Here is a 27,643-nt window from a genome sequence, read left to right as displayed (position 1 = left end):
CCACACCCCCTCCAGCACTTAGTGTTTGTAGATTTTTTGATGATGGCCATTCTGACTGGTGTGACGTGATACCACATTGTAGTTTTGTTGTGCATTTCTCTAATGATTAGTGATGTTGAGCATTCTTTCATGTGTTTGTTGGCTATCTGTATATCTTCTTTGAACAAATGTCTATTTAGGGCTTCTGCCCATTTTGGGATTGGGTTGTTTGTTCTTTTCATGTTGAGCTGCATGAGCTGCTTGTATATTTTGGAGATTAATCCTTTGTCAGTTGCTTCATTTGCAAACATTTTCTCCTATTCTGAGTGTTGTCTTTTCGTCTTGCTTATGGTTTTCTTTGCTGTGCAAAAGCTTTGAAGTTTCATTAGGTCCCATTTGTTTATTTTTGTTTTTATTTCCATTGCTCTAGGAGCTGGGTCAAAAAGGATCTTGCTGTGATTTATGTCATAGAATGTTCTCCCTTTGTTTTCCTCTAAGAGTTTTATAGTGTCTGACCTTACATTTAGGTCTTTAATCAATTTTGAGTTTATTTTTGTGTATGGTGTTAGGGAGTGTTCTAATATCATTCTTTTACATGTAGCTGTCCAGTTTTCCCAGCACTACTTATTGAAGAGGCTGTCTTTTCTCCATTGTATATTTTTGCCTCCTTTTTCAAAAATAAGATGACCATATGTGTGTGAGTTTATCTCTGGGCTTTCTATCTTGTTCCATTGATCTATATGTCTGTTTTTGTGCCAGTACCATACTCTCTTGATTACTGTAGCTTTGTAGTATAGTCTGAAGTCCAGGAGCCTGATTCCTCCAGCTCCATTTTTCTTTCTCAAGATTGCTTTGGTTATTCGGGGTCTTTTGTGTTTCCATACAAATTGTGAAATTTTTTGTTCTAGTACTGTGAAAAATGCCATTGGTATTTGGATAGGGATTGCATTGAATCTGTAGATTGTTTTGGGTAGTAGAGTTATTTTCACAATGTTGATTCTTCCAATCCAAGAACATGGTATATCTCTCCATCTGTTTGTATCATCTTTAATTTCTTTCATCAGTGTCTTATAATTTTCTGCATACAGGTCTTTTGTCTCCTTAAGTAGGTTTATTCCTAGATATTTTATTCATTTTTTTGCAGTGGTAAATGGGAGTGTTTCCTTAAATTCTCTTTCAGATATTTCATCATTAGTATATAGGAATGCAAGAGATTTCTGTGTATTAATTTTGTATCCTGCTACTTTACCAAATTCATTGATTACCTCTAGTAGTTTGCTGGTGGCATCTTTAGGATTCTCTATGTATAATAACATTTCATCTGCAAGCAGTGACAGCTTTACTTCTTGTTTTCTGATTTGGATTCCATTTGTATCTTTTTGTTCTCTGATTGCTTGGCTAAAAGTTCCAAAACTTTGTTGAATAATAGTGGTGAGAGTGGGCAACCTTGTCTTCTTCCTAATCTTAGTGGAAATGGTTTCAGTTTTTCACCATTGACAACCATGTTGGCTGTGGGTTTCTCATATATGGCTTTTATTATGTTGAGATAAATTCCCTCTATGCCTACTTTCTGGAGGGTTTTTATCATGAATTGGTGTTGAATTTTGTCAAAAGCTTTTTCTGCATCTATTGAGATGGTCATATGGATTTTACCCTTCAATTTGTTAATATGGTGCATCACATTGATTGATTTGCATATATTGAAGTACCTTTGCATTCCTGGGATAAGCCCCACTTGATCATGGTGTATGATCCTTTTAATGTGCTGTTGGATTCTGTTTCCTAGTATTTTGTTGAGGATTTTTGTATCTATGTTCATCATTGATATTGGCCTGTAGTTTTCTTTCTTTGTGACATCTTTGTCTGGTTTTGGTATCAGGGTGATGGTGGCCTCGTAGAATGTGTTTGGGAGTGTTCCTCCCTCTGCTATATTTTGGAAGAGTTTGAGAAGCATAGGTGTTAGCTCTTCTCTAAATGTTTGATAGAATTCACCTGCGAAGCCATCTGCTCCTGGGCCTCTGTTTGTTGGAAGATTTTTAATCACAGTTTCAATTTCAGTGCTGGTGATTGGTCTGTTTATATTTTCTATTTCCTCCTGGTTCAGTCTCAGAAGGTTGTGCTTTTCTAAGAATGTGTTCATTTCTTCCAGGTTGTCAATTTGTTTTGGCATATAGCTGCTTGTAGTAATCTCTCATGATCCTTTGTGTTTCTGCAGTGTCAGTTGTTACTTCTCCTTTTCATTTCTAATTCTATTGATTTGTGTATTCTTCCTTTTTTTCTTGATGAGTCTGGCTAATTGTTTATCAATTTTGTTTACCTTCTCAAAGAACCAGCTTTCAGCTTTATTGATATTTGCTATTGTTTCCTTCATTTCTTTTTCATTTATTTGTGATCTGAACCTTATGATTCTTTCTTTCTGCTAACTTTGGGGGTTTTTCTGTTCTTCATTCTCTAATTGCTTTACATGTAAGTTTAGGTTGTTTATTTGAGATATTTCTTGAGGTAGAATTGTATTGCTATAAACTTCCCTCTTAGAACTCCTTTTGCTGCATCTTATAGGTTTTGGGTCATCGTGTTTTAATTGTCATTTGTTTCTAGGAATTTTTTGATTTCCTCTTTGATTTCTTCAGTGATCTCTTGCTTATTAAGTAGTGTATTGTTTACCCTCCATGTGTTTGTATTTTTTATATATTTTTTTCCCGTATTTGATATCTAGTCTCATAGTGTTGTGGCCAGAAAACATACTTGATATGATTTCAGTTTTCTTAAATTTACCAAGGCTTGACTTGTGACCCAAGATATGATGTGTCCCAGAGAATGTTCCATGAACACTTGAGAAGAAAGTGTATTCTGTTGTTTTTGCCTGGAATGTCCTATAAATATCAATTAAGTCCATCTTGTTTAATATATAATTTAAAGCTCGTGTTTTCTTGTTTATTTTCATTTTGGATGATGTGTCCATTGGTGCAAGTGGGGTGTTAAAGTCCCCTACACTGATTGTGTTACTGTTGATTTCCCCTTTTATGGCTGTTAGCAGTTGCCTTATGTTTTGAGGTGCTCCTATGTTGGGTGCATAAATATTTACAATTGTTATATCTTCTTTTTGGATTGAACCCTTGATCATTATGTAGTGTCCTTCTTTGTCTCTTGTAATAGTCTTTATTTTAAACTCTATTTTGTCTGATATGAGAATTGCCCCTCCAGCTTTCTTTTGATTTCCATGCATGGAATATCTTTTTCCATCACCTCATTTTTAGCCTGTATGTGTCCCTAGGTCTGAAGTGAGTCTCTTGTAGACAGCATATATATGGGTCTTGTTTTTTGTATCCATTCAGCCAGTCTATGTCTTTTAGTTCGAGCATTTAATCCATTTACATTTAAGATAATTATCAAGATGTATGTTCCTATTACCTTTTTCTTAACTGTTTTGGGTTTGTTATTGTAGGTCTTTTCCTTCTCTTGTGTTTCCTGCCTAAAGAAGTTCCTCTAACATTTGTTGTAAAGCTGGTTTGGTGGTGCTGAATTCTCTTAGCTTTTGTTTTTCTGTAAAGGTTTTCATTTCTCTGATGAATCTGAATGAGATCCTTGCTGGGTAGAGTAATCTTGGTCGTAGGTTTTTCCCTTTCATCACTTTAAATATGTCCTGACACTTCCTTCTGGCTTGCAGAGTTTCTGCTGAAAGATCAGCTGTTAACCTTATGGGGATTCCCTTTTATGTTATTTGTTGCTTTTCCCTTGCTGTTTTTAATATTTTTTCTTTGTATTTAATTTTTGATAGTTTGATTAATATGTGTCTTAGCGTGTTTCCCCTTGGATTTATCTTGTATGGGACTCTCTGTGCTTCCTGGACTTGATTAGCTATTTCATTTCCCATATTAGGGAAGTTTTCCACTACAATCTGTTCAAATATTTTCTCAGTCCCTTTCTTTTTGTCTCTTCTTCTTCTTCTGAGACCCCTATACTTTGAATGTTTGTGCGTTTAATGTTGTCCTAGAGGTCTCTGAAACTGTCCTCAATTCTTTTCATTCATTTTTCTTTTTTCTGCTCTGCTGTAGTTATTTTCACTATTTTATCTTCCAGGTCACTTATCCGTTTTTCTGTCTCACTTATTTTGCTATTGATTCCTTTTAGAGAATTTTTAATTTCATTTATTGTGTTATCATTGTTTGTTTGCTCTTTAGTTCTTCTAGGTCCTTGTTACACGTTTCTTGTATTTTCTCCATTCTGTTTCCAAGATTTTGGATCATCTGTACTATCATTATTCTGAATTGTTTTTCAAGTAGACTGCCTATTTCCTCTTCATTTGTTTGGTCTGGTGGGTTTTTACCTTGCTCCTTCATCTGCTGTGTGTTTCTCTGTCTTCTCATTTTGCTTAACTTACTTTTTTGGGGGTCTCCTTTTCACAGGCTGCAGGTTCGTAGCTCCTGTTGATTTTGGTGTCTGTCCCCAGTCGCTAAGGTTGGTTCAGTGGGTTGTGTAGGCTTCCTGGTGAAGGGGACTGGTGCCTGTGTTCTGGTTGATGAGTCTGGATCTTGTCTTTCTGGTGGGCAGGACCACGTCTGGTGGTGTGTTTTGGGATGTCTGTGACCTTTTTATCATTCTAAGCAACCTCTCTGCTAATGGGTAGGGTTGTGATTCTGTCTTTCTAGTTGTTTGGCATGGGGTGCCCAGCACTGTAGCTTTCTGGTCGTTGAGTGGAGCTGGGTCTTCACGGTGAGATGGAGATCTCTGGGAGAGCTTTCACCATTTGATATTACATGGAGCCGGGATGTCTCTGGTGGACCAATGTCCTGAACTGAGCTCTCCCACCTCAGAGGCACAGGCCTGATACCTGGCTGGAGCACCAAGATCCTGTCAGCCACATGGCTTAGAAGAAAAGGGAGAAAACAAGAAAGAAAGAAAGAAAAATAAGTAAATAAAATAAAGTTATTAAAATAAAAAGTAATTATTAAAAAAATTAAAATGTAATAAAAAAAAGTAAAAAGAAAGAAAGAAAGAAAGAACAGAGAAACCAGACCAAAAAACAAATCCACCAATGATAACAAATGCTAAAAACTATCATTAAAAAAAAAAAAATGGACAGACAGAACCCTAGGACAAATGGTAAAAGCAAAGCTATACAGACAAAATCACACAAGGAAGCATACACATACACACTGACAAAAAGAGAAAAAGAAAAAATTATATATATAGTTGCTCCCAAAGTCCACCGCCTCAATTTTGGGATAGTTCCTAGTCTATTCAGGTATTCCTCAGATGCTGGGTACATCAAGTTTTTTGTGGAGATTTAATCCACTGCTCCTGAGGCTGCTGGGAGAGATTTCCCTTTCTCTTCTTTGTTCGCACAGCTCCTGGGGTTCAGCTTTGGATTTGGCCCTGCCTCTGCGTGTAGGTTGCCTGGGGGCATCTGTTCTTCACCTAGACTGGATGGGGTTAAAGTAGCTGCTGATTTGGGGGCTCTGGCTCACTCAGGTGGGGGGAGGGAGGGGTATGGATGCGGGGTGAGCCTGTGGTGGCAGAGGCTAGCGAGACGTTGCAACAGCCTGAGGCAAACCATGTGATCTTCTGGGGAAGCTGTCCCTGGATCATGGACCCTGGCAGTGGTGGGCTGCACAGGCTCCCGGGAGGGGAGGTGTAGATAGTGACCTGTGCTCGCACACAGGCTTCTTGGTGGCGGCAGCAGCAACCTTAGCGTCTATGACCATCTCTGATGTCTGTGGTGATAGTCACGGCTCGCGCCCATCTCTGGAGCTTGTTTAGGTGGTGCTCTGAATCCCCTCCTCTCGTGCACCCCGAAACAATGGTCTCTTGTCTCTTCAGCAGGTCCAGACCTTTTCCCGGACTCCCTCCTGGCTAGCTGTGGCACACTAACCCCCTTCAGGCTGTGTTCACGCCGCCAACCCCAGTCCTGTCCCTGGGATCCGACCGAAGCCCGAGCCTCAGCTCCCAGCCCCCGCCTGCCCCGGCGGGTGAGCAGACAAGCCTCTCGGGCTGGTGAGTGCTGGTCGGCACCGATCCCCTGTGCGCGAATCTCTCCGCTTTGCCCTCCGCACCCCTGTCGCTGTGCTCTCCTCCGTGGCTCCGAAGCTTCCTCCCTCCGCCACCCCCCATCTCCTCCAGTGAAGGGGCTTCCTAGTGTGTGGAAACTTTTCCTCCTTCACAGCTCCTTCCCCAAGGTGCAGGTCCTGTCCTTATTCTTTCGTCTCTCTTTTTTTTTTTTTTTCCTTTTGCCCTACCCAGGTACGTGGGGAGTTTCTTGCCTTTTGGGAAGTCCGAGGTCTTCTGTCAGCGTTCAGTAGGTGTTCTGTAGGAGTTGTTCCACATGTAGATGTATTTCTGATGTATTTGTTTGGAGGAGGCAATCTCCACGTCTCACTCCTCTGCCATGTTGAAGCTCAAAAAGCTCTTATATGGAAGTTGATAACAAAAAAGTTTCATTGCTAACTTATAAGACAAACAGTTTGTACATTTATGAAATTAGATTTGTAAAATTTGTTGCCATAAAGAATAACAATCAAAGGTACAGTAACTGATTGTTCTTATTTAAATGACTATCCATTTGCGGACTTATTGAATCTGGCTTTAGGTGGATATAAACATACACTACCTCATGACTGAGTGAAACTTCACCTGCCGTATTTCCCCCACTTTGAAAGAATTTTTACATCCTCAGGGGATAATTGAAGGGCTGAAAACAAGTTTTCAATATGCAGTTCTGATCTACCGTTACAAAGCTTGTAAAATACTTGAAATCATTAGGATTTTGTCAATTGTCCTTCTATTGATTAATAAAACATACCCGGAATTTTAGAGTTTGTGGTAGGTTTTTAAATAATTTTTTTTCAAAGTTGAAGAAATAAATATTTTGGTAACAAGTTCTGGAGTGAAGCATGTTACCACATAAAGAAATCAGCAACCACACTGAAATTCCCAAGCAATTACACCATATTCTCTCCCGATACACCTTAGTTTTTTGTTAGGTGACGATGTTTTACTAGTATAATCTTGTATGGATTCAGCTGCACCAGAAATGCTCTGTGGAGAAGGTGATATTTGGTATGGGGTGGGGGTAGTGTCTTTGAAGGAAGGCAGCTACGTCCTTAGGAGAAAAAAAGAGCATAATGTAAGATCAGAGGAAGTAATGAAAACACAGAAATGAAGGGGGTGGTGTGTGGCCATTTCTGAGTAAATGAGTGTGTAAAGAGGTGTTTGTTATAAAACAAAACTACCTATGAATCAAATGTGTGATTTAATTTTATATTTTCTTTCTAGAAGTTTTCCCCTTCCTTATACAAAGAGCAATTAATCATTATTTGAACTACTAAATAAAAATGCTTGAAGGAATGTCAGAACAACTATTTTAAATAGTAGACATTACAATTTTTAAGTCACGCCTGAAAATCCAATTAGATACCACAGATCCATGCAATTGAACGGCAAATGTCACAATGCTGTTTCTAAAAAAGACACATCTGACCATATTTCCAAACTGAAAAATGATTAATTAACCAAGATAATTCTAATTATAATCCCTAAGTATGCTCTGTGTTATGAATTTCTTTGGAAGTTTATAAACTATTCTAAATCATCTCTAGGTTACTTACAACATCTAATACTTTATAAATGCTATGTAAATAGTTGCTGGTGCTCAGCAAATTCAAATTTCTCTTTTGGAACTTTCTGGAATTTTTTTCAAATATTTACCATTCACGGTTGAATCTGAGGAGACAGAACCTGAGAATACCAAGGGATGACTGAATATAAATATGCTGTCAATTGGATTAGTTAGCTAGACAAACAATAGTCTATTTGCATATAGAAGGAGGTGTTGAGTTCTCTTCTGAAAAAAAAAAAAAAAATCCATGCTAAAGCGATTAAGACCTGGATCCTACAGACTTAGCCCTTTAACAATAACACCCACAAAATTACAGATAGAAACACTAATTCTGAAAAAACCTTGGTGCCTATTAGTCAGATTTTTCTTACCCAGCCCAGTGGTGTGAGGAACTGTAAGTAAAAGCTGAAATATATAAAATGTTGAACCCCAAACATTATTCATTTAAGACATTAAAGACATTGCTAAAAGATAATAGCATAAGGTTCACAGAAGTATCCTCCCTAATTCCCACAAATACCACCCAGTTTTTGTACCAGGCAGTGTTGCTATTGAGTAGAATAGAAGAAATAAAATGTAGCTGGGTAGTAAGGGGACTTGAGGAGCATAAGTGGTGCCAGGAGGGAGCCCGAGAGCCAGAAGCCATGAAGCACCATCAGCACTGATGTTGCAACACTTCTCAAGTCCTTCTTCAGAGCAGAAAACTTTTCTCCCCAAATACCTTTGGTTATATCCTTTTCTCTATCTGACTTATTCTGTCATCTGGATATCTAGAATGCCCAGTACAATTATATTGGATATATCAAACTTCTCATGTCATTTATGTTTTATTTCCTAATTTATGCTTTTTCTTCCCCTTTTGCTCCTAGTTCTGAAATAATTTATTCAAGTGTCTTTCTAAGTAACTAACATGCTTCCCTAAAGTACTCAGTATGGTATCTGTTGCCACTCTATTCTGGCAACCCTGTTTTGTATTTCTCTTTCATTATTATCATGTTTTAAATCATTTCCCTTGTATCATGAAAGTCTGCCTTTATATAATTCATGCAAAATAATCCTTAACCTGTTTCCTACAGAGATTCTCTTTCACTGAAGTCCGTTTTCTCTAAGTGTGTAGAGCATATCTTAATCAGTACTTGTAGTTTATTTGATTGGACTTCTTTCACTTCTTTCAAACCTAGGCTACTGAAACATGGAAAATTTAGACTTTTTTCCCTTTGGTAGCATCGAAGTGTCACAATTTATAAAAGAAAATGTCAAAGCCACAGCCACAAAGACATAGGTAGGAACTTGAGTAATGTTTACGCTGAAAGCCTGAAATCAAGTAGAAAAATTAGGTTTTTGTTGTTCTTGTTTGTTTTTACACTTCGGCAGCTGACCTGGAGGATTCCATTCTCCATTGGTCTTCCCCTACACACCTGTTTTCTTTGAGGAGTAACTGCTTACTGCAGGTCATAGTTGATTTGGAAGTCTGGGACATACTCCATTCCTTTTCTGTGCCTGGCCACCATCCTAAGTTCTTTTCTATCAGGCTGTTGTCTGTTACTCTCTTATCCACATTCCAGCTATGCAATGACTATTTGATTGGAGTGGAGCCTAAGTGCAGGTCCTTCTTATTCCCTGGCCAGAGAAAGCATCCAAATTTATCTATACCTAGACTGCTCTGAATCCTCAGAGACCATTTCATTCTCACCTTCTCTTTTTGGGGTGTCCAGTGAGTGGGACATTTCTCCAATTCTCATTAGTAATAAAGACTTTTGCCTGTTTCAGTTAGGAAACTGAAAACAGATGGGTGTCAAATGCTTGGGCCTATTAGACCATGACATTTGTTCTGAAAGTCATGATAGATAGATGGAGAGTTAGAAAGAGAGATGTCTATAGATATACATATATGTGTAACAGCTTTATTGAAGATTGGGCTGTGGGAAGGGTAGGCATCAAGTGCTGTTTTCTGTTTTAACAGTTAATAATTACATTGAGGATTGTTGCTCACACTTCTGTTGTATCCTAATTATTTATAGTTCAGATCCCCAGTTGTGTCATACCACTTTCTGCCCCCTGTCTCTGGAGATATCTAAAAACAGCTGCTAGAGGACAGTGACTTTAGACCATGGGCTGAATTGAATTTAAAGTCTTCATGCTGCAGAATATTTTCTGTTGGTTTCTCCTTCCTATAGTGACAACAAAACGTCTCTTACTTTATTGAGCATCCCCTAGCTATTCCAAAGAGTGACACTCAATAGATAAATTGAAGGGAAAAAAAGCAATGGCAAAAGGAGGTATTATATTCATCTAAGAAGATTTATGCTCATGTTGTTTGACATAATATATTCAAATGCAGTTGCAAGTGTTGCTTAGGAGAAAGTATTCCACAAAAATTTAAGAGTTCTTGAAAGATAGAAATTTGATCAAAACATAGAATCATGCTCAGAGGGTTTATTGTCAACTTTCTTGCTTTAAAAATTCACACAGTACATGAAACTGGAGATGCACAAATATTGGACAGGCAGAGGATTAAAAGGTTGAGAAAGATGTTTAAAATATTAAAATGAACTAAGGAGTTGAAGAAAAATATCAAATAATGGCAAGCCTTGAAGAAAATAGCTCCTTGGGCTAAAAACCCATGTGGAATAACATTGAGTTGCTTCTCAACACTTTACTTTGTACTAAATTGATTGAATCTAGCCTTTTGTGGAACAAAGAATTCTATATACATGTGTAGAAAATGGAGAAAAATAAATGTCCTGTTAAGTGTTATGTGTAGTTTCTAGATATGTTTCTTAAAAACTGGGCATTAACTATCCTTTAAATAGAATTTTAAAATTTTGTGTTAGAAAATATACTACTGCATTTAAATTTTTCAAGCTATGGATTTTTAAAAAATTCATTCTTCTAGCCTAGCACGAAATATTTGCCAGCATGAATCACCTAAATGAACAAAAGATATTAGTCACAAAAGTGGTTCCAAGTTCTCCCTACTTTAGAGATTCTTTAAATGTCAAGATCAATAGCTTGGCTCATAGAAAATTAAGAAAAATCCAAATTCTGATATGATTATGGTTATAAATAAGTGTGTAAATATTCATTTATATATGTAGATATAAACTAAATTAACAAATGATTCTCATTTTATATATCATTATATACATCCTCATTTTTCAAAGAGAGGTAATACAAGCTTCTTGATACTACAGCAGGATAGCCCAAATAGTGAAATTAGATTAAAGGTCAAATGAAAAATGAATAACCAACCCACAAAGGCACAGTATAGAGATGCATTAAATAATTCTGAAATCTGCATGCGTTTCTATACAGTTGCTTTCAGTGGAAAAAATTATTAAAAATTAAACAGAGTTGGGGGCTTCCCTGGTGGCGCAGTGGTTGAGAATCTGCCTGCCAATGCAGGGGACACGGGTTCGAGCCCTGGTCTGGGAAGATCCCACATGCCGCAGAGCAATTGGGCCCGTGAGCCACAACTACTGAGCCTGAGCGTCTGGAGCTTGTGCTCCGCAACAAGAGAGGCGGCGATAGTGAGAGGCCCGCGCACCGTGATGAAGAGTGGCCCCCGCTTGCCGCAACTAGAGAAAGCCCTTGCACAGAAACGAAGACCCAACACAGCCAAAAATAAATGAATAAATAAATAAATAATAAAAATAAAAAAATTCCTTTAAAAAAAATTAAACAGAGTAATTTTTAGTTAATTGTGCAATTGAAATAATTCAAGGATACTTCACATAGAGAATTATATGTATAAATAAGTAGAGAAAGCTTTACTTTACTAAGGTCTACTTCGAAAAAATATTCTTCAATCAGAACGCAAGTTGCTCACAGAGCTGTTCTGAACCTAGAGTAAATTAGGAGAGATGTAAAAGCATAAATGAATGGAATTGGCAGATCTTTTCCAATATTAAATTTTTACAAATGCATAACAACATGTAAATACACTAATTTATAGTAAAAATAGTTGAGGACAATTGAACAAATAATTATTCGAAGTTCTAAATGTAATGACTGGTTAATTTATTTATTTTGGATACCAAACAGAAATGTAAGGTTTCAGAGTGCATTTTTTTGCTTTTATATTTGTCTTTCATTGCTACTAGATGAATTGTTAAGCCCACACTCTTTACAACAACATTGCCTGGCAGGCTGAAGAGAAAAAGAATATACTATAAACTTAATCAGATACTAATAAATTATTGAAAATGTGGCACTATTTGAAAATTTTATAATCACAAATATGATCTTACTGTTAGCCTTAGAGCTGAAGTAGAGAATAAAATTTAACTGATTCAACAGCCCTCCATTAAAGGATGGAGGGATAAAGACTCAGGAGTTCTTAAGATCATGTGGAAAGTTAATGGCAAGAACCTGGAAAAGAAAACTTTGAGTTAACATCCATTTCTCTTTTGATTAGACATTCAGTCTCAGTTTTATTCTGCCCTGTGTTCAGTTTCATCCATTATTTTGGATTCCATTCATAAATGATGCTTGGTGGGGTCAAGGAGCCAGAAGAATTTTAATGCCTAATAAAATGTTTTGAAATTCTGATTAACCAATATTGTTATTTTAAAGTGTGTGTGTGTGTGTGTGTGTGTGTGTGTGTGTGATTTTCAAGCATTGAATTAACAGTGCTCATTTAAAGGAATTGTCTTCAATATATGTGGCTTCAGCCAACTTTATCAGTTTATCATTCATATGCAAATTAGGTTCATCCATATATTTTTAGCTCAAAAAATTACTCAAGGATCATTTCTTGTCAAAATTATTGTAATGCCATAATGATGTGTTTAAAGGGCTATAATTAGGAGTAAGTTAGCAATGCCACTTGAAACTCAAAACTGAAAGATGATTATAGTTTAACCCAATTACTCTATTGCAAATGATCTCAGCCTTTCAAGAACTTCTAAATACATTTTCATTATATCTTTACAAAATATGTGCCACCTAAAATAATTCTGATGCTAAAGATCCTGATTAAAACCATGTGTTTATTTGAGAGAAAACAATTTGATGATCTTATTTACTACTAGAAATATCTAAAAATTTCTATCTGAAAATCTAGTAGTGTTAAAAAATGAGGGATGCAAAGCTGAACATACTGAAGTAATATCTAATTTTCTATGAATTGGCAACTCTTTCCATTTGTTTTGTGAATTCACAGGAATTGAGACTGGAAAAAATATCTACATTTTGTTGGGTGATTTCTGTTTGGAAAATGTTTGTGAACCATACTAGGAGAAATTCAATCTTCTTATATTTAGGGTAAAATACCAAGCAAAAAGATGAGAAGATAATTTTCTATCAATTAATGCTCCATAATAGTTTTTCCAAGTTGTTTCTAATGAGCAGGTATTTCAGGCAAGCAACCTGTTTCTCAGACTGAATCGAATGGAAGGGTCAATGGAACATTTGGTCTGAATGGCAGAGGATTTAAACATATATTCATTCTGTTGTTCTGCACCTAAAGTAGAAGTTACTAGGCACTTCTCCCTTTTCCAATAATCTCCCATGAGCAATTTCAACAGAGAAAACATGCCCTACTCCCTTGACTTTTTAGGTGTTGAGGATTTCTCAGTTCATTTTGGATGGGTGCTACTCAAGCTATCTGGTGGAAAAATTCTTTTCTTTTTATTATTAATTTCTAATGTATTGGTTTTGTGTATCAAGACTTTTGTAAAATAAAATATATAACTAGTAAATTTAAAAAATGCACACAAACACAAGCAAAACTTTTCCATTTTTGGACTCAACACACGTAACATTATGGTATAAAATTTCCAAACACTTATTATGTATTCATCTCTTTGCTGCTGATAATTTACTTACAGACACTGGTTTGCAGCCTTTGTTCTGAGTAGCACTGTTTTAGTAATGATGTCATGGGAAGGAGAATTAATTTCTTCCCAGATTATCCTTGTCAATTCTACTTCCTGAAAATGGAATCCTTCTCATTTCCTATTGTCTTTGGTCAAACAGAATCCTAGATCGGCTTTGGTTCTGCCTGACTTATTTCTCTTTTTCATTTATTTAACCAAGTCCTCTAACTCTCTTTCCCTGAATCGTACTGGTTTTGGACCTCTATGTCTTGCCTAGAACTGAACAGAATCTGCCAACCTTGTTCAAATTGTCATTAAATGACTCTTAGGTCATTGCCCTGTCAAACAAATAACTCCTTACCTAAATGTATCCCAGCTTCCTTTCCAGCCGGAAGTATAGCATGATGCTGGGTTGTGTACCCTAATTCAAAGGGTCTTAATTGAGTTTTCAAGACTCTTAGAGTATCCACAGATTTACTGTAGGAGGTTCATGGATCTACTAAATTATTTGCAACATTTTGTGCATTGGTGCACATGTGCGTGTTCAAGTCTTTTGTATTCAAAAGTATTCACTGTCATAATGTTTAATGAAAATATTATTATGCTATGAGGCAATAAACTGTAATAGATTTTAAATTCCAATCTTTTTGATAGGTAACTTGGACTCAAGGTAATAATAGCATAATCATCTATAACATCACCATCGCAAAGTATTATTTTTCTGGTGTTGTTTAAAAAAGTATATGATCTGTATCTTCTAGATTATACTTATGCTCCACGTATAAGTCAAGTACAACATTAAAGAAAGAATCAAACATCTTTTTATCAACATCTGAATTTACAGCATCTGATCATGAGTAACAATCAGAATAAAGATTTGAAGGATATTACCATAGACTCAGCATGATACTAGGTGAGAAACATGCAACCAGCCATTGTTGGTTTGAAGATGAAAGGGGACCACAAACAAAGAAATGTGGGCAGCCTCTAGAAACTGGAAAAAGTGAGAAAACATTCTTACCTAGAAACTTGTAGAAAGGAATACAACCCTGTTAACCCCTTTATTTTAACCAAATGAGACTCATTTCAGTAAATAAATTTGTATTGTTTTAAGTCACAAACATGCATTGTGCTAAGGTACATATCATATTTTATGACACAAATGTCTGTCTTGAATGAAAAATATTCCAAGTCTCGAATGACAGCAGAAACATTTTCTTGCAAAATTTATCCTGACATTCTTCTTTAGCTTCCATTTTTGTTTGTTTGTTTTTTCCTTCTGCAAAAATCTTGGTAAGTAGTCATGGAACTATATACTGGAGAAAGAATTTATAAAGACTGTATTTGTTTTAACATTTTAAATTTCTCAAAAGATTTTTAATAAGTTAACAGGTCTATGGTTAGTAATTTGAAGAAGTCATTTAATAATCATATTGTAGATGGATAACACTTCCATAGAAAAATGAATTATTAGGCAAATTGAAAAATGAAGGAAGCTATATTTAGGTTTAATTTATTCATTTTTGATGCAGGCCTATGGAGCAGCAAAGGCAAATTACAATTTCTAATAAATGGTTGCAATGTGTAACGTTTTCAAGAAACCATGACTAAATAATTCTGTGCACTGCAGAGTACATATTGAAATGGCAGGTGTTGCGTGGGCAGTAAATTTAAAGAGCTATAGTAAGTGTCTGTGTGTATGTGTGAAAGAGAGAGAGAGAGAGAAAAAAGCCTTCGTCTATCCCATATTGAAATATTGAAAAGGAGTTACTTCGTTTAAAATAATATCTGTATCTAAAAATGACTTATATCTTTTCATCTACACTAGAGTCAACTTTATAGATTACTAAAATAATGCCTGTCTTAAGAACTAGAAATACATTCAATAATCATGCCCAATTCATTTCTGTGATCACATCAGTGTTTTATGAGATGAAAGTATTTTGTAAAATGTACTGGAAGGACCATGCCAAGTGTAAATAAATTATTTCCTGCTAATTTGCAAATGTTTATCAAATGCTTAAGGAGTGAAAAACATGGATTTGACATTATAAAAAATATAATGATATAGACTGTACCTCCCAAGCTTTTCAAATTTATAAGTGAGTGAAAAACATTTTCACTTTAAAAACACATTCACATTAAAAACAAAATAACAAAAGATAACTTGTCACAAACTAGTCCATGTGTACTTGCTAAATGAATTGATATGACATCACAAGTGAGTTATTGAGATATTTTATTCCTATAATATATCTATCTAAAATGGCTAACGAAATCTCAATTGAGTAAAATTAATTTCTCAGTTGCCATAGGAAAGTTGTCATAGTTGTCTGATGGCACAAGATTTATATGACCAGATGTAAGATTCCATAATACACAGTATGACCCCAATTTATTTAAACATACAGTATTTCTATATATTTTAAAGTGTGGGAAAAAGGAAAGAGAAAGAGAGAAATATTGATTATATTCTCTGCCTTGAACAGTATGTTTTATTCACATGCCTAAATGCATACATATATCTCCAGTTTAGATATCTGAATGGTAGCTTTAGTTTTGATTTTTCTATTTGGCTGTTATATATTTTCTAAAGTTTCAATAATTTACATATATTGCTCTCATATTCAGAGAAAAATAATTATTAAAAACAATAAATAAACATAAAACAATAAAGTTTCAAAGGAAAATGATTCTGCTTCAAAAGATATTTACATATACACCTTAATGATTTTCTTCATTTTCACAAACACAGCATACTCTCTTTCTCCCCACAGCCCTCTTTCTCTTTCTGTCTATCATTTTTGAGTCAAAAATTAATGAAAACATAAATATAAAAAAGAGAGAAACTGTAAAAAATCAATGGGATTTCTAGATTTGAAAAAATATACCTGAAATGAAAAGTCATAAAATGGGTTCAAAAGAAGCCTTGATCAGTGAACTTGGATACAGAAGAATAAAATCTAACCAAATTGAAGTACAACAAAAACAAAAAAGTTTAAAAAAATGAACAGAACTTCAACAGGCTGACAAGATCAAGGAATCCAAAATATATGTAATTATAGTCTCAGGAAGAGAAGGGGAAGCAGAAATTAAAAAAATACAACCTAAAAGTTGAGAGTTATGTTATATTGGGTGACCTTACTGAGGACTATAGTCTGTGAGGCAGCTTCTCAGGTAGCTCTGTGGAACTGCTCCAAAGAGGTAGAGGAGGAGCCAGGATATATAGGAGATTTTGCTTAAAAAAAAAAAAAAATAGTTGAACATCAAAAGATTACTGCTAATCACAAAAACCAAAACACCTCAAGACAATGAATTTAACACTTCTCTATGTATGGGAAGATGCAAGAGTCTGGGCTCATTGAAGTTATCCCTTTGATAGGTATCCTAACTCTCTAGGGCCAGTATCCTGTTCTTCTCCATCCCGAATTCCCCTCAGGACTCACCATCCTGGTGGCTGCAGTGGCTGATTGCTTGATGGTGGGCAACATTCATTGCTTATCAGAATGGCAGGCAACATGTCCACAGCAAGGACTTTGACTTTCCTGTGCATGGAATAGAAAGCATGATAGGATCTTTAGCAATAAGCAAAACAATTTGATTCATATTTTGAAGGATCACTCGTATTTGTGTGTTGGAGAAGGGAAACTAAGTGGCTATTGCAGTTATTCAGGCACATTTTTGGTGATGATTTAGGGCACGAAGTAGCAGTGCACATGATGAGAAGTGGCTGAACCTGAGATATTTGGAAAGAGAGCTAATAAAATGTTCTGAAAGAATGACTGTGAGGTGTGAGAAAACAAAATAGAATCCAGGCAGTTCCAAGGATTTGACTTAACCACTATTACAGTTGTCAGCTTCCGAATTCAGAGGGCTACCTGTGGAACAGTTTCATGCGGAAAGCTAAAGAATGGAGTTTAGGCATGTTTAGAATGAGATACCTATTGGAATTATAAGTTACCATGTTGTATAGGAAGTTAGATATTAGATTTCCAACGTAGGTGAGATTTTCAGGCTGAAAGCATTCTGTTGTTTATAATATTCTAGAGATAGATAATGCCGGTGGTGAACGTGTGTATTTATCTTTTTAGAAAAAAAGACACCTAATTAATTACTGACAGTGATAACATGAGCATTAAAAAAACGAAAATTGTTCTGAGAGTGTTAAATAACCAACACAACTCTCTAGAAGTCCTTTCAAATTCCAAATTTCAAGGCAGATGAAAAATATGATTGCAAAAATCTGGCAGACAGAGACTAATATTTCACTGGAGAATGTGAAGGGCCTGAGGAAAGACTAGGATGAAAGGAGTGGAAAACTCTCGCTTTGGCAAGAGATATATCTAACTCTTTCTTTTATATAATATAAATGAAATTGAAAAACAAAAGAAAATAATAATTCAGAGCATGTGTGCTTTAAAGATGAGTGCAAAGCTAGGTTAAGATGTATGTCAATTTTAGAATACATTAAAGAAAACTGACAAAAGAAAAGTGTACATCATACATCTGAGACGCCTAGATTTGGGCTGTTTAAGTGAAATTATTTTTGCTCTAAGAAAATTCAGTCTTACGTGGGTTAAATAGACTTCCAAGAATATTTACTTAACAATTAGCAGTTAAGATTATATGTGTGTTTTTATATCTCTCTGTGTGTGTGAGTGTGTGTGTGTGTGTGAGAGAGAGAGAGAGAGAGGAAGGGGAAGAGGGAATCAATAAACCATAGCAATCCAAACTGACAATTCCAAAACACATTTTTTTCTATTTAAATAAAATAATTCTAATTCCATAGAGAAATTTTGTATCTGATGTGTTGCTGATATTTCTTTCTCAACAGTAAAATTTTTATTGTACTAATGCAAGCTGAAGAGAAACTAATTCAGATAAAGTAACATACATGGAAGCCGTGTGTTTGAAGGAAAAGTAAATAAGTAATCAGAATTTACTACCTGTTTAGAGTAGTAGATTTTCTGAGGTTTGCATTCGTGCTCAGTACGATGCTAGATCAGTGAGCTGGGGTGGATGACAGTGTCAAGATTTCACCCCTGTTACTTTTCAAATGCAACTTCATTTTTTCTTGCTTATTAACTTATTTCTACGTAATTGCTCCCCAAATTATCTGTTTATTAATATATATGGTATTTTAATTATAGGATAAAATGTAATTTAAAGGACACAGTTCAGTGCTCTCAGGAGTTTCTCTTTTTGAGACCGTGTAGGTACCTCACCGATTTCTGAAGCCTCATTGCCCAAGTTTTCCATGATGAAATCTGTGATTCCCTGAGCATTTACCTTATGACTACTTAGGCCAAGCTGACAAATAAAAGTTTATAAGGACATTTAAGAAAAGGAATATTTGAATTCTTCGCTCACAAACATGTAAAGTTATGACCCAAATTTATCGTGAAGATTTTCCTAAAACCCAATTTAATAAGCTGCCAGTGATTATAATTGAGAGACAAATTCTCTGCTCATTGTAGCAACATATTCTTGAATGATAAAGATAAATGAGATTTTGGGAGAAGGTGTTTGAGACAAGAGTACAGTAAAATGGTTTTCTTAATAGATGCTCATCTTTCTTCTTGGAAGTTAATCGTCTGTTTAATAATTAAAGCTTAGTGCATCATCTTAATCCCTTCACGAACATACGGTATATAAATTATATTGTAATGAATCAATATTAGACAACATGGCCTGCATAATTAAGGCATAAAGTTTTAACTAAAACATTTCCAAACTGTGATGTGCATCATTCATTTTTGAACTCTATAAAAGATAAGTCTGTGCCCTGTTGACTCAAAATCTTTGCCAGTTGAACTAATTGGGAAAAGAAATCAAGCTGTTTTTAGCATGAGTCAAAAACACATGAACATACCCAATTTTAAGGGCAACTGAACTGGAATATTCTAGATGATAACAAGTTTTTTTTAAGTGTTATAAATTGCTATAAAATGAAATTTGACTTCTTAAAATCCTTGTGTTGTCACTGATAGTGTTAAACATTGAAACTGTGAGTTTACTAATGGGTGTTATGTAAAAGATCAATAAAACCAGCCTTTCTGCATGTGGGGATGGAGTGAAGGGGATGAATGGTTTCTTGAAAGAGTTTAACTGTAACTGATGTCATGTAATATTACCTGAATAAATGAGCAACCGTCATCAAATATATAATATTATTTTTCTCTATGCTATGTATCTACTGAGTTTATAATGCAACAAGCAAGGAAAACCTGTCAAGAAATATATTTATCTTAATTTATATACAGAAATATTAAATTTTGTAGTGTACAGTTTTGCACATTTTGACAAATACGTAGTGTCTTGTAACCTCCATTATAATCAGTATACAGAACCATTTCCTTACCACAAAAAATTCCCTACTACTGTTCCTTTTTGTCAAATGCCCCTTTTCCCCAGACCCTGGCAAGTACTGACCTTGTTAGAGTTTTCAGAATGTCATATAATTTTCCAGAATGTCACATAATTGTTAGGTTTTCCAGAATGTCATATAATTTTTGCCTGGCTTCTTTCAGTAGTATATTTAATTTCTGAAAGTTATTATAAAGTATGAGTGCACTGGTATGTTTATCCATTCACCTGTTAAGGATATTGGGCTATTGCCAATATTTAGTGGTTATGAATAATGCTGATATATACATTTGTGTGTAAATTTTTGAGTGAACAAAGTTTTATTTTCTCTAATAAGATACTAAAATCAGTACTGTGAGGTCATATAATAAATGTATATTTAACTTTATAAGAAAGTACCAAACTATTTTCCAAAGTAGCCGTACTCTCACACACAATGTATAAGATGTACAGCTGGTCTGCATCCTTGTCAGCACATAGTATTAAGATCTTTTCATTCATTCATTCATTTTTACACATTCATTTCAGCCACTCTAAAAGATGTGGGAGGAATCTCATATGGTTTTAATTTGCATTTTCTCAATGACTAAAGATGTGTTCTTTTCATGTGATTTTCTTCCATCTATAACCATCTTTGGTAAAGTGTTTCTTCAAATCTTATTTTATTTTTAAAATTTTTATTGGAATATAGTTGATTTACAATGTTGTGTTAGTTTCTGCTGTACAGCAAAGTGAATCAGTTATACATATACATATATCCACTCTTTTTTTAGATTCTTTTCCCATCAAATCTTATTTTTAAGACCAAGTTGTTTGCTTGCTAACTGTTGACTTTCGAGAGTTCTTAACATTTCTTTTTTTCCAGCTATTGAGATATAATTGACAAATAAGAATTATATATAATTAAGGTGTAAAATGAGATGTTCTGATATACGTATACTTTGTGAAATGATTGTCACAATCAAGTTAAACATATCCAGCATCTCACATAGTTATCCTTTTTTTGTGTGTGGAAAAAAATCCACTTAAGATCTACTCCCTTAACAAATTTCAAGTATACAGTACAATTAACTACTGTCACCATGCTGTACATTGAATCTTCAGAACTTATTCATCTTGCAAAACTGAAACTTTCTAACTTTTGACTAACATTTCCCTATTTCCTTTACCTCAGCACATGGTAAACACCATCCTACTCTCTGCTTTTATGAGTTCAATATTTTTAGATTCCACATTTAAATAATATTGTGCAGTATTTGTCTTTCTGTATCTGACTTATTTCACTTAGCATCATGTCATCCAGGGTCATCCCTGTGGTTTCAAATAACAGGATTGCCTTCTTTTTTAAGGCTGAATAATATTCCATTGTGTATATATCTATATATATAAAATATTATATTTTATTATTATGTATATATCACATTTTCTTTATACATTCACCTGTCAATGAACACTTTTAGCATACAGTTCCCGCATATATTATGTAAGATATATACATAAGAATTGCATTTTTGGAACCTCTCTCTGGATGGTTCTATTTTTTTAAACTTGTTTCCTAATATTTACTTTTAGAATATAGAAATATAATTAATTTTTAATACTTTAATTAGTTTTAGGTAGAGTTTTTTTGGTATGATTTTGGGGATTTTTCCATGTAGAAAATTATTTCATCTCTAAATATAGACAGTTGTATTTCTTTCTTTCCAACCTTATATGCTTTTTAATTATTTTTATTAACTTATTACACTAGTGGGTGTGGGCAGTCTTGCCTTGTTCCCTATCTTAGGAGGAAAGAATTCAGTTTTTCACTGTTAAGTATAAAATTAGCTGTATTTTTTAAGGTGATGCATGTTATTAGATTAAGGAAGTTTCCTTCTATTCCTAGATGGCTAAGAAGTTTAATCATAAATGTATATAGAATATTGTCAAATTCTTTCTCTTTGTCAATTGTTATGATTGTGTGTTTTTTTTCTTTATTGTTAATACCGTGGATTATATTGATTAATTTTTGAATGTTAAACTACCTTTGCATTCCTGAAATAAATCCCACTTGGGGGCTTCCCTGGTGGCGCAGTTGTTGAGAATCTGCCTGCTAATGCAGGGGACACGGGTTCGAGTCCTGGTCTGGAAAGATCCCACATGCCACGGAGCAACTGGGCCCGTGAGCCACAACTACTGAGCCTGCGCGTCTGGAGCCTGTGCTCCGCAAAAAGAGAGGCCACGATAGTGAGAGGCCCGCGCACCGCGATGAAGAGTGGCCCCCGCTTGCTGCAACTAGAGAAAGCCCTCGCACAGAAACGAAGACCCAACATAGCAATCAATCAATCAATCAATCCATCTTTAAAAAAAAAAAAATCCCACTTGGTTATGAAGTATTATCCTTTTTCTGTGTTCCTTGATTTGATTTGTTAATATTTTGTTAAAAATTTATAAATATATCTTCATGAAGGATATTGGTTTGTAGTGTTTTTATTTTTTATTTTCATTTTTTCTTATACTGTGTGTTTCTGTCTTTTTAAAAAATCAAATCAGGATAATACTGGCTTCATAAAGTGAGGAAAGTTTTCCCATCTCTTCAGTTTTCTGGAGGAGAGTATATAGAATCAGTGTTATATCTTCCTTAATTATTTGACATGTGAAAAATAAAAGCAGTCCTTCTTGAGCTGCACTGGTGATTGCAGAGGTCATGCATTGCACATGTCCAGAACCATCACTTCCTCCACTGAATGTAGTGGCCCTACTGTTCACATGTAAACCATGGACATTCAGAAGGTCCTCCCAACCTGTCTGTGACCCATTTGCAGTCTTCTCTTTCAAGTTCACTAACAGCACCCTTCCCTAATGCTCTGAATAGCATCAGGTCTCCTAACATTGTCATGTATTCTCTGGGACTGAGTCCACCTTGGGGCAGAGTGCTGAAAGAAAAGAGAGAAAAAATAATAATAACAGAGGTTCTTTTCATAGTTTTAGGACAAGAGATGTCCCTTTTCCCAGTCCTTCCAAACAGAGAGGCATATTTTCTCTAGTATTTTGGATGCCTTACGTGGCAGGTGCTGCTGGTACTACCATGACTATAGTTGCCAGAGTGCAGCTTTTGACAGAGGTTGCTTGCAGCAGGATCAGAAAAGTAAAAAAAGAAAAAAAGAAGAAGAAGAAGAAGAGAAATCAAGGATTTCCTCACATAGTCTCCTTCCCCAAAGCCCTAACTTCTCGATTTTTTGGTGAGAAACAGAAGGTTCTTCTTGGAACTTTCTATGTTCACACAGTTCTGGAATTTAGCCTTCCATAGAGTCTAAGGTAGGGTATGGGAGGGAGAAAAGTAACAGAGAAAACATAGCTTCCTTGGTCATTCCTTGAGTTTTGATTTCCCTTCCTAATCCATCTGCTCTTATTTTCTTTTCAGGGCCCTCGGGTATTTGTTTCCTGTGTTGTCCCCAGCATTTCAAGCTGCAGTCTGTAGAGAGATAGGGTAGCATTGCTTACTCCATCTTAGCCAGATCCAGAAGTCTCCAAACATGCAGTTATCATGTGCCTTAGAGAATTGTTTGCACAGGTTCCTCTTCAAGCTAGAAATTGAATTTCTTATGAACAGAAATATACTATCAAATTATGATGAAATTAATTAAAATAAGAGACATGTAGATGGATTATTTGCCATGTGAGCATAATAAATAAGTTGTCTTTATGTGCTTATAAGTATTAATACTTTTAAATGTTTCTATTAAGGAAGTGTATTATATTTGGAAATCAAAAGAAAAAGGAATATTTTCAATGTTAGGAAGACATCACAGTACAGAAAGATGTCCAGAAATATAAATATTTTAAAATATAATCTTTTTCAATTCCCATTATTAAACACATAGACTAAAGTTTTAAATTAAAAAAATATATGTTTACTGTTTTTTCCTTTGAAATAAACCTTGAAAATGAAGTTAAATCTCCTGTTCTTTAGGATGTAATGACAATGGCATGTGTTTTTACATTTTACCTTTTATCTTCAAAGAGCAAAATACAAATTTTTTCTAATGATTTACTGAGAAAAGGGCTTCCTTTCACATCTTCTTCTTTTTTTTTTTTAAATCAGAGCTGCAGCACTGTGGAGGAACAGGAAACTGGGAATAATTTTCACTGAACTTGGACCTAACTGAATAACAGTGTATTGATGAGAAGTGGTGAATGGCATCTAACATAGGACAAGGTATATTCCCATTTACCTCATTGAAGAAGCTTTGATCCATGACTTTCCCAGATGAATTGAGACTTCTCTGAACAATCTATCCACATGTAGTGAATCATTAATGCCTTCTTGCCCAAGATCAATACTTCTGTTAACACCTGATTTTCCCTCAGGAAATATTCTCTTCTTCGATCTAATCCTGTTTTATTTATGTGGAGCAGATGTTTCAGGGATGAGTGTGTGATGCAGCTGGCCAACAGAGAATTGCATTTGACTTTGCCCAGACAGGATGTGAATCAATCAAAGACAATCAGAACTGATCTAGGGATTTTGCGGAGCACCCAGTAAAGATATTTGTTTATTCCAGTTTCCTAAAGCAGTATGAAAGCAAGCCTGGAGATGTGTGAGACTGTAACTAGGGCTCTCAAGTGCAGTGTATGTATGAGATTGAATAAAACATAGAGGAAATTAGAATCATATGTGATATGTATCTACACATAGAGAGAAAGATAAATAAGACCCTGATGATGTCATATAAGCTCTGGATTTTCTAGAGACTAAAGAATATTTTATTCCAGGGCTTTTCTGTTAAATGAGCCAATAAATGTTTCTTATTACAGGATGCTTAAACCAATTTAAGGTGGATTTTCTGTCATTTGCAATCAAAAATTTCCTAATATGTGATATAATTCCTTCTGGTGTCCAATATTATAACTCAGTGTTTTTCACACTTGCATAATTATAAGAATCAGTTGGTATTCCTTAAAATGCAGATTTCCAGATAACTCCCCTGAGGATTCTGTTTTAGTAAGAGTTCTGTTTTTAAGAATGATCTGGAGATGAATACTATGACCAGGAAGTATGAAAATCATAACAGTAAAAATAACTGCAAAATAAGAAAATGTCAATGTGCTATCACATCCCACTTGCTGAATATTATATAATTCTCTGGTTTGCCTAGCAAGACAGTATACAGCCACAGAAGCATAAAATCTTAGAGATGGAAGGAATAGTAGATAAAATCCAGTCCAACAGCTCATTTTTTACAATGAAAAAATTGTAGCTGAGAGAAGTAAAGTCACACATATAAATCCTACAGGGAGTTAGTAGCAGAACAAATACTACAACATGAATCTCCTGATAGCTGCAATTTATTTTGTTGCCAAAATCACATTTCTAGATTAGAAAATCATAAGAAAAATTACATAAATAAAAGATGGTGAAAAATCCACCTTATTCTTCTCGGACATCAAAAATTATCTGAAAGAGCAGGTAGCATGCTCTAAATTTTTAGCATACTTTACTATGAATGAGCACTTACTATTCAATCATTATAATAATGAATCCTTGACTATTTAAACAGACTCTAAATGCTTATCCTAATTCCTGCTGTGATTTTGTAACCATATCCCCTTATGTTCATATATCAAGTATTTTAAAATTTATAATGAAAAACTGAGAGCTATTACTGATGAAAGGCTTTTAGGACTAGACAAGTCACTTTTTGTTTGTTAATCCAAGAATTAGTACAGTACGATGCTTAAAGAATGAGGTGGTCCAAATGCAGTGGTCCCAAATGAATTCATAGAGTTTCATACACTCAATGGATTTTTCAAATTTATTTCCCCAGTGTTTGGTGAAGAACTGTAAGCAATAAAGACTCATACCAGAGGCGGCTGCTTAAAAGGGTTATATAAGATCATTTGATGAATTTACAGGAACAAAACTTTTTCACGTTATAAAATAAAGCTTTTTAAACTAAGCATCTTCATTATCTTTCCTCCCCTTGAGTAGCAAAAATCCAACGAATCACTAGCTAGAGTCGGAATTGTTAAAGAAAGCCCTTTATTTTTTTATTTTATTTTACTTTATTTTAATATAAATTTATTTATTTATTTATTTAAATTTTGGCTGTGTTGGGTCTTCGTTTCTGTGCGAGGGCTTTCTCTAGTTGCAGCGAGCGGGGGCCACTCTTCATCGCCGTGCGCGGGCCTCTCACCATCGCGGCCTCTCTTGTTGCGGAGCACAGGCTCCAGACGCGCAGGCTCAGTAGTTGTGGCTCACCGGCCCAGTTGCTCCGCGGTATGTGGGATCTTCCCAGACCAGGGCTCGAACCCGTGTCCCCTGCATTGGCAGGCAGATTCTCAACAACTGCGCTACCAGGGAAGCCCCAAGAAAGCCCTTTATTAATGTCACGAAAAAATGATATTCTTAACTATTTGTTTCCAGCTCAGAACTCGAGGTCCTTAAAAATATATGTTGTACAGATAAAATAAGATACTGGCATTTCTTGTATAAAGAACTTTCCCAAGTATCATATTTATTATTATATGCTGAAAATATACATATGCATTTACATGAAAATTCAGTCACATGAATTCATTGCACATATACTTTGTAATTTATAATTTTTTTTTTTTTTTTTTTTGCCTAAAAAGTTTCTGAGTGTTAAATTTAAAAGGGCAATCTTGTTAACCATTTATAATGAAAATAATTAAACGCCCATAGTTTGGGAATGGATTTGGAAGAAAAAGTAAAAGTGTTTAACCATTGCACAATATTTGTTAAAATTCTATTTAACTAAAAATAGAAAAATATTTAGCTTCAAAATAATGTAAAGCACTGTCTCCCACATTTGGCTGTATGTGTGCCTTTCAGAAAAACAGGGTCCTCATTCTAAGCCTATTAAGTTGAAATCTTAGAACGTGGTGCCATGGATTCTGTATTTTTTAAAGACAGCTTTCACCTTGGTGTCTAGAGGATCATCAATATGATGATTACTGAGCTCCTTCTCTGTGTGGATCTGTGCATTTGTTCTAGAGGAGGATGCGGACAGCAGAACATTTTCCTATATCTTAGGCAACTACACATGTCTACCAAGCCTCTTTATAGCAATCAATGGTTTAAATGTTCAAAAGATCACCAAACTGAGATGTGTTTATGTATCTTTTTTCAGGCCAACAACAACAGAAAAAATAAAGTTGATAAGATTGACAAAGGTATTAAAAGCTATGGTTAGTGTTAAAGAAGATGTACAGATGGAAAACAGGCACATGACAAGATGCTCAACATTTCTAGTTATCAGAGAAATGCAAATCAAAACTACAATGAGGTATCACTTCATACAGGTCAGAATGGCCATCATTAAAAAGTCCACAAACAATAAATGCTGGAGACGGTGTGGAGAAAAGGGAACCCTCCTACCCTGTTGGTGGGAATGTAAATCGGTGCAGCCACTATGGAAAACAGTCTGGAGGTTCCTTAAAAAACTAAAAATAGAGTTACCATATGATCTAGCAATCCCACTCCTGGGCATATATCTGGAGAGAACCCTAATTCAAAAAGATACATGCACCCCAATGTTTATAGCAGCACTATTTACAATAGCCAAGACATGAAAACAACCTAAGTGTCCATCAACAGATGAATGGATAAAGAAGATGTGGTATATATATATATATATATATATATATATATATATATATATATATATATATATATACAATCGATCACTACTCAGCCATAATAACGAATGAAATAACGCTATACACCAGAATCTAATACAACGTTTAAATTAAATACTATAATTGTATAATTCAATTAAAAAAAAGAAGCTATGGTTAGTGTTGATTGTTTAAAAGCATGTTAAAGACTCCTGACTTTAGTGGAAAGGGTGAAAATCAAGAT

This window comes from Balaenoptera ricei, chromosome 7 (genome assembly GCF_028023285.1).
Source record: "Balaenoptera ricei isolate mBalRic1 chromosome 7, mBalRic1.hap2, whole genome shotgun sequence".
In the NCBI taxonomy this organism is placed as follows: domain Eukaryota; kingdom Metazoa; phylum Chordata; class Mammalia; order Artiodactyla; family Balaenopteridae; genus Balaenoptera; species Balaenoptera ricei.
This window is presented reverse-complemented; position numbering follows the sequence as displayed.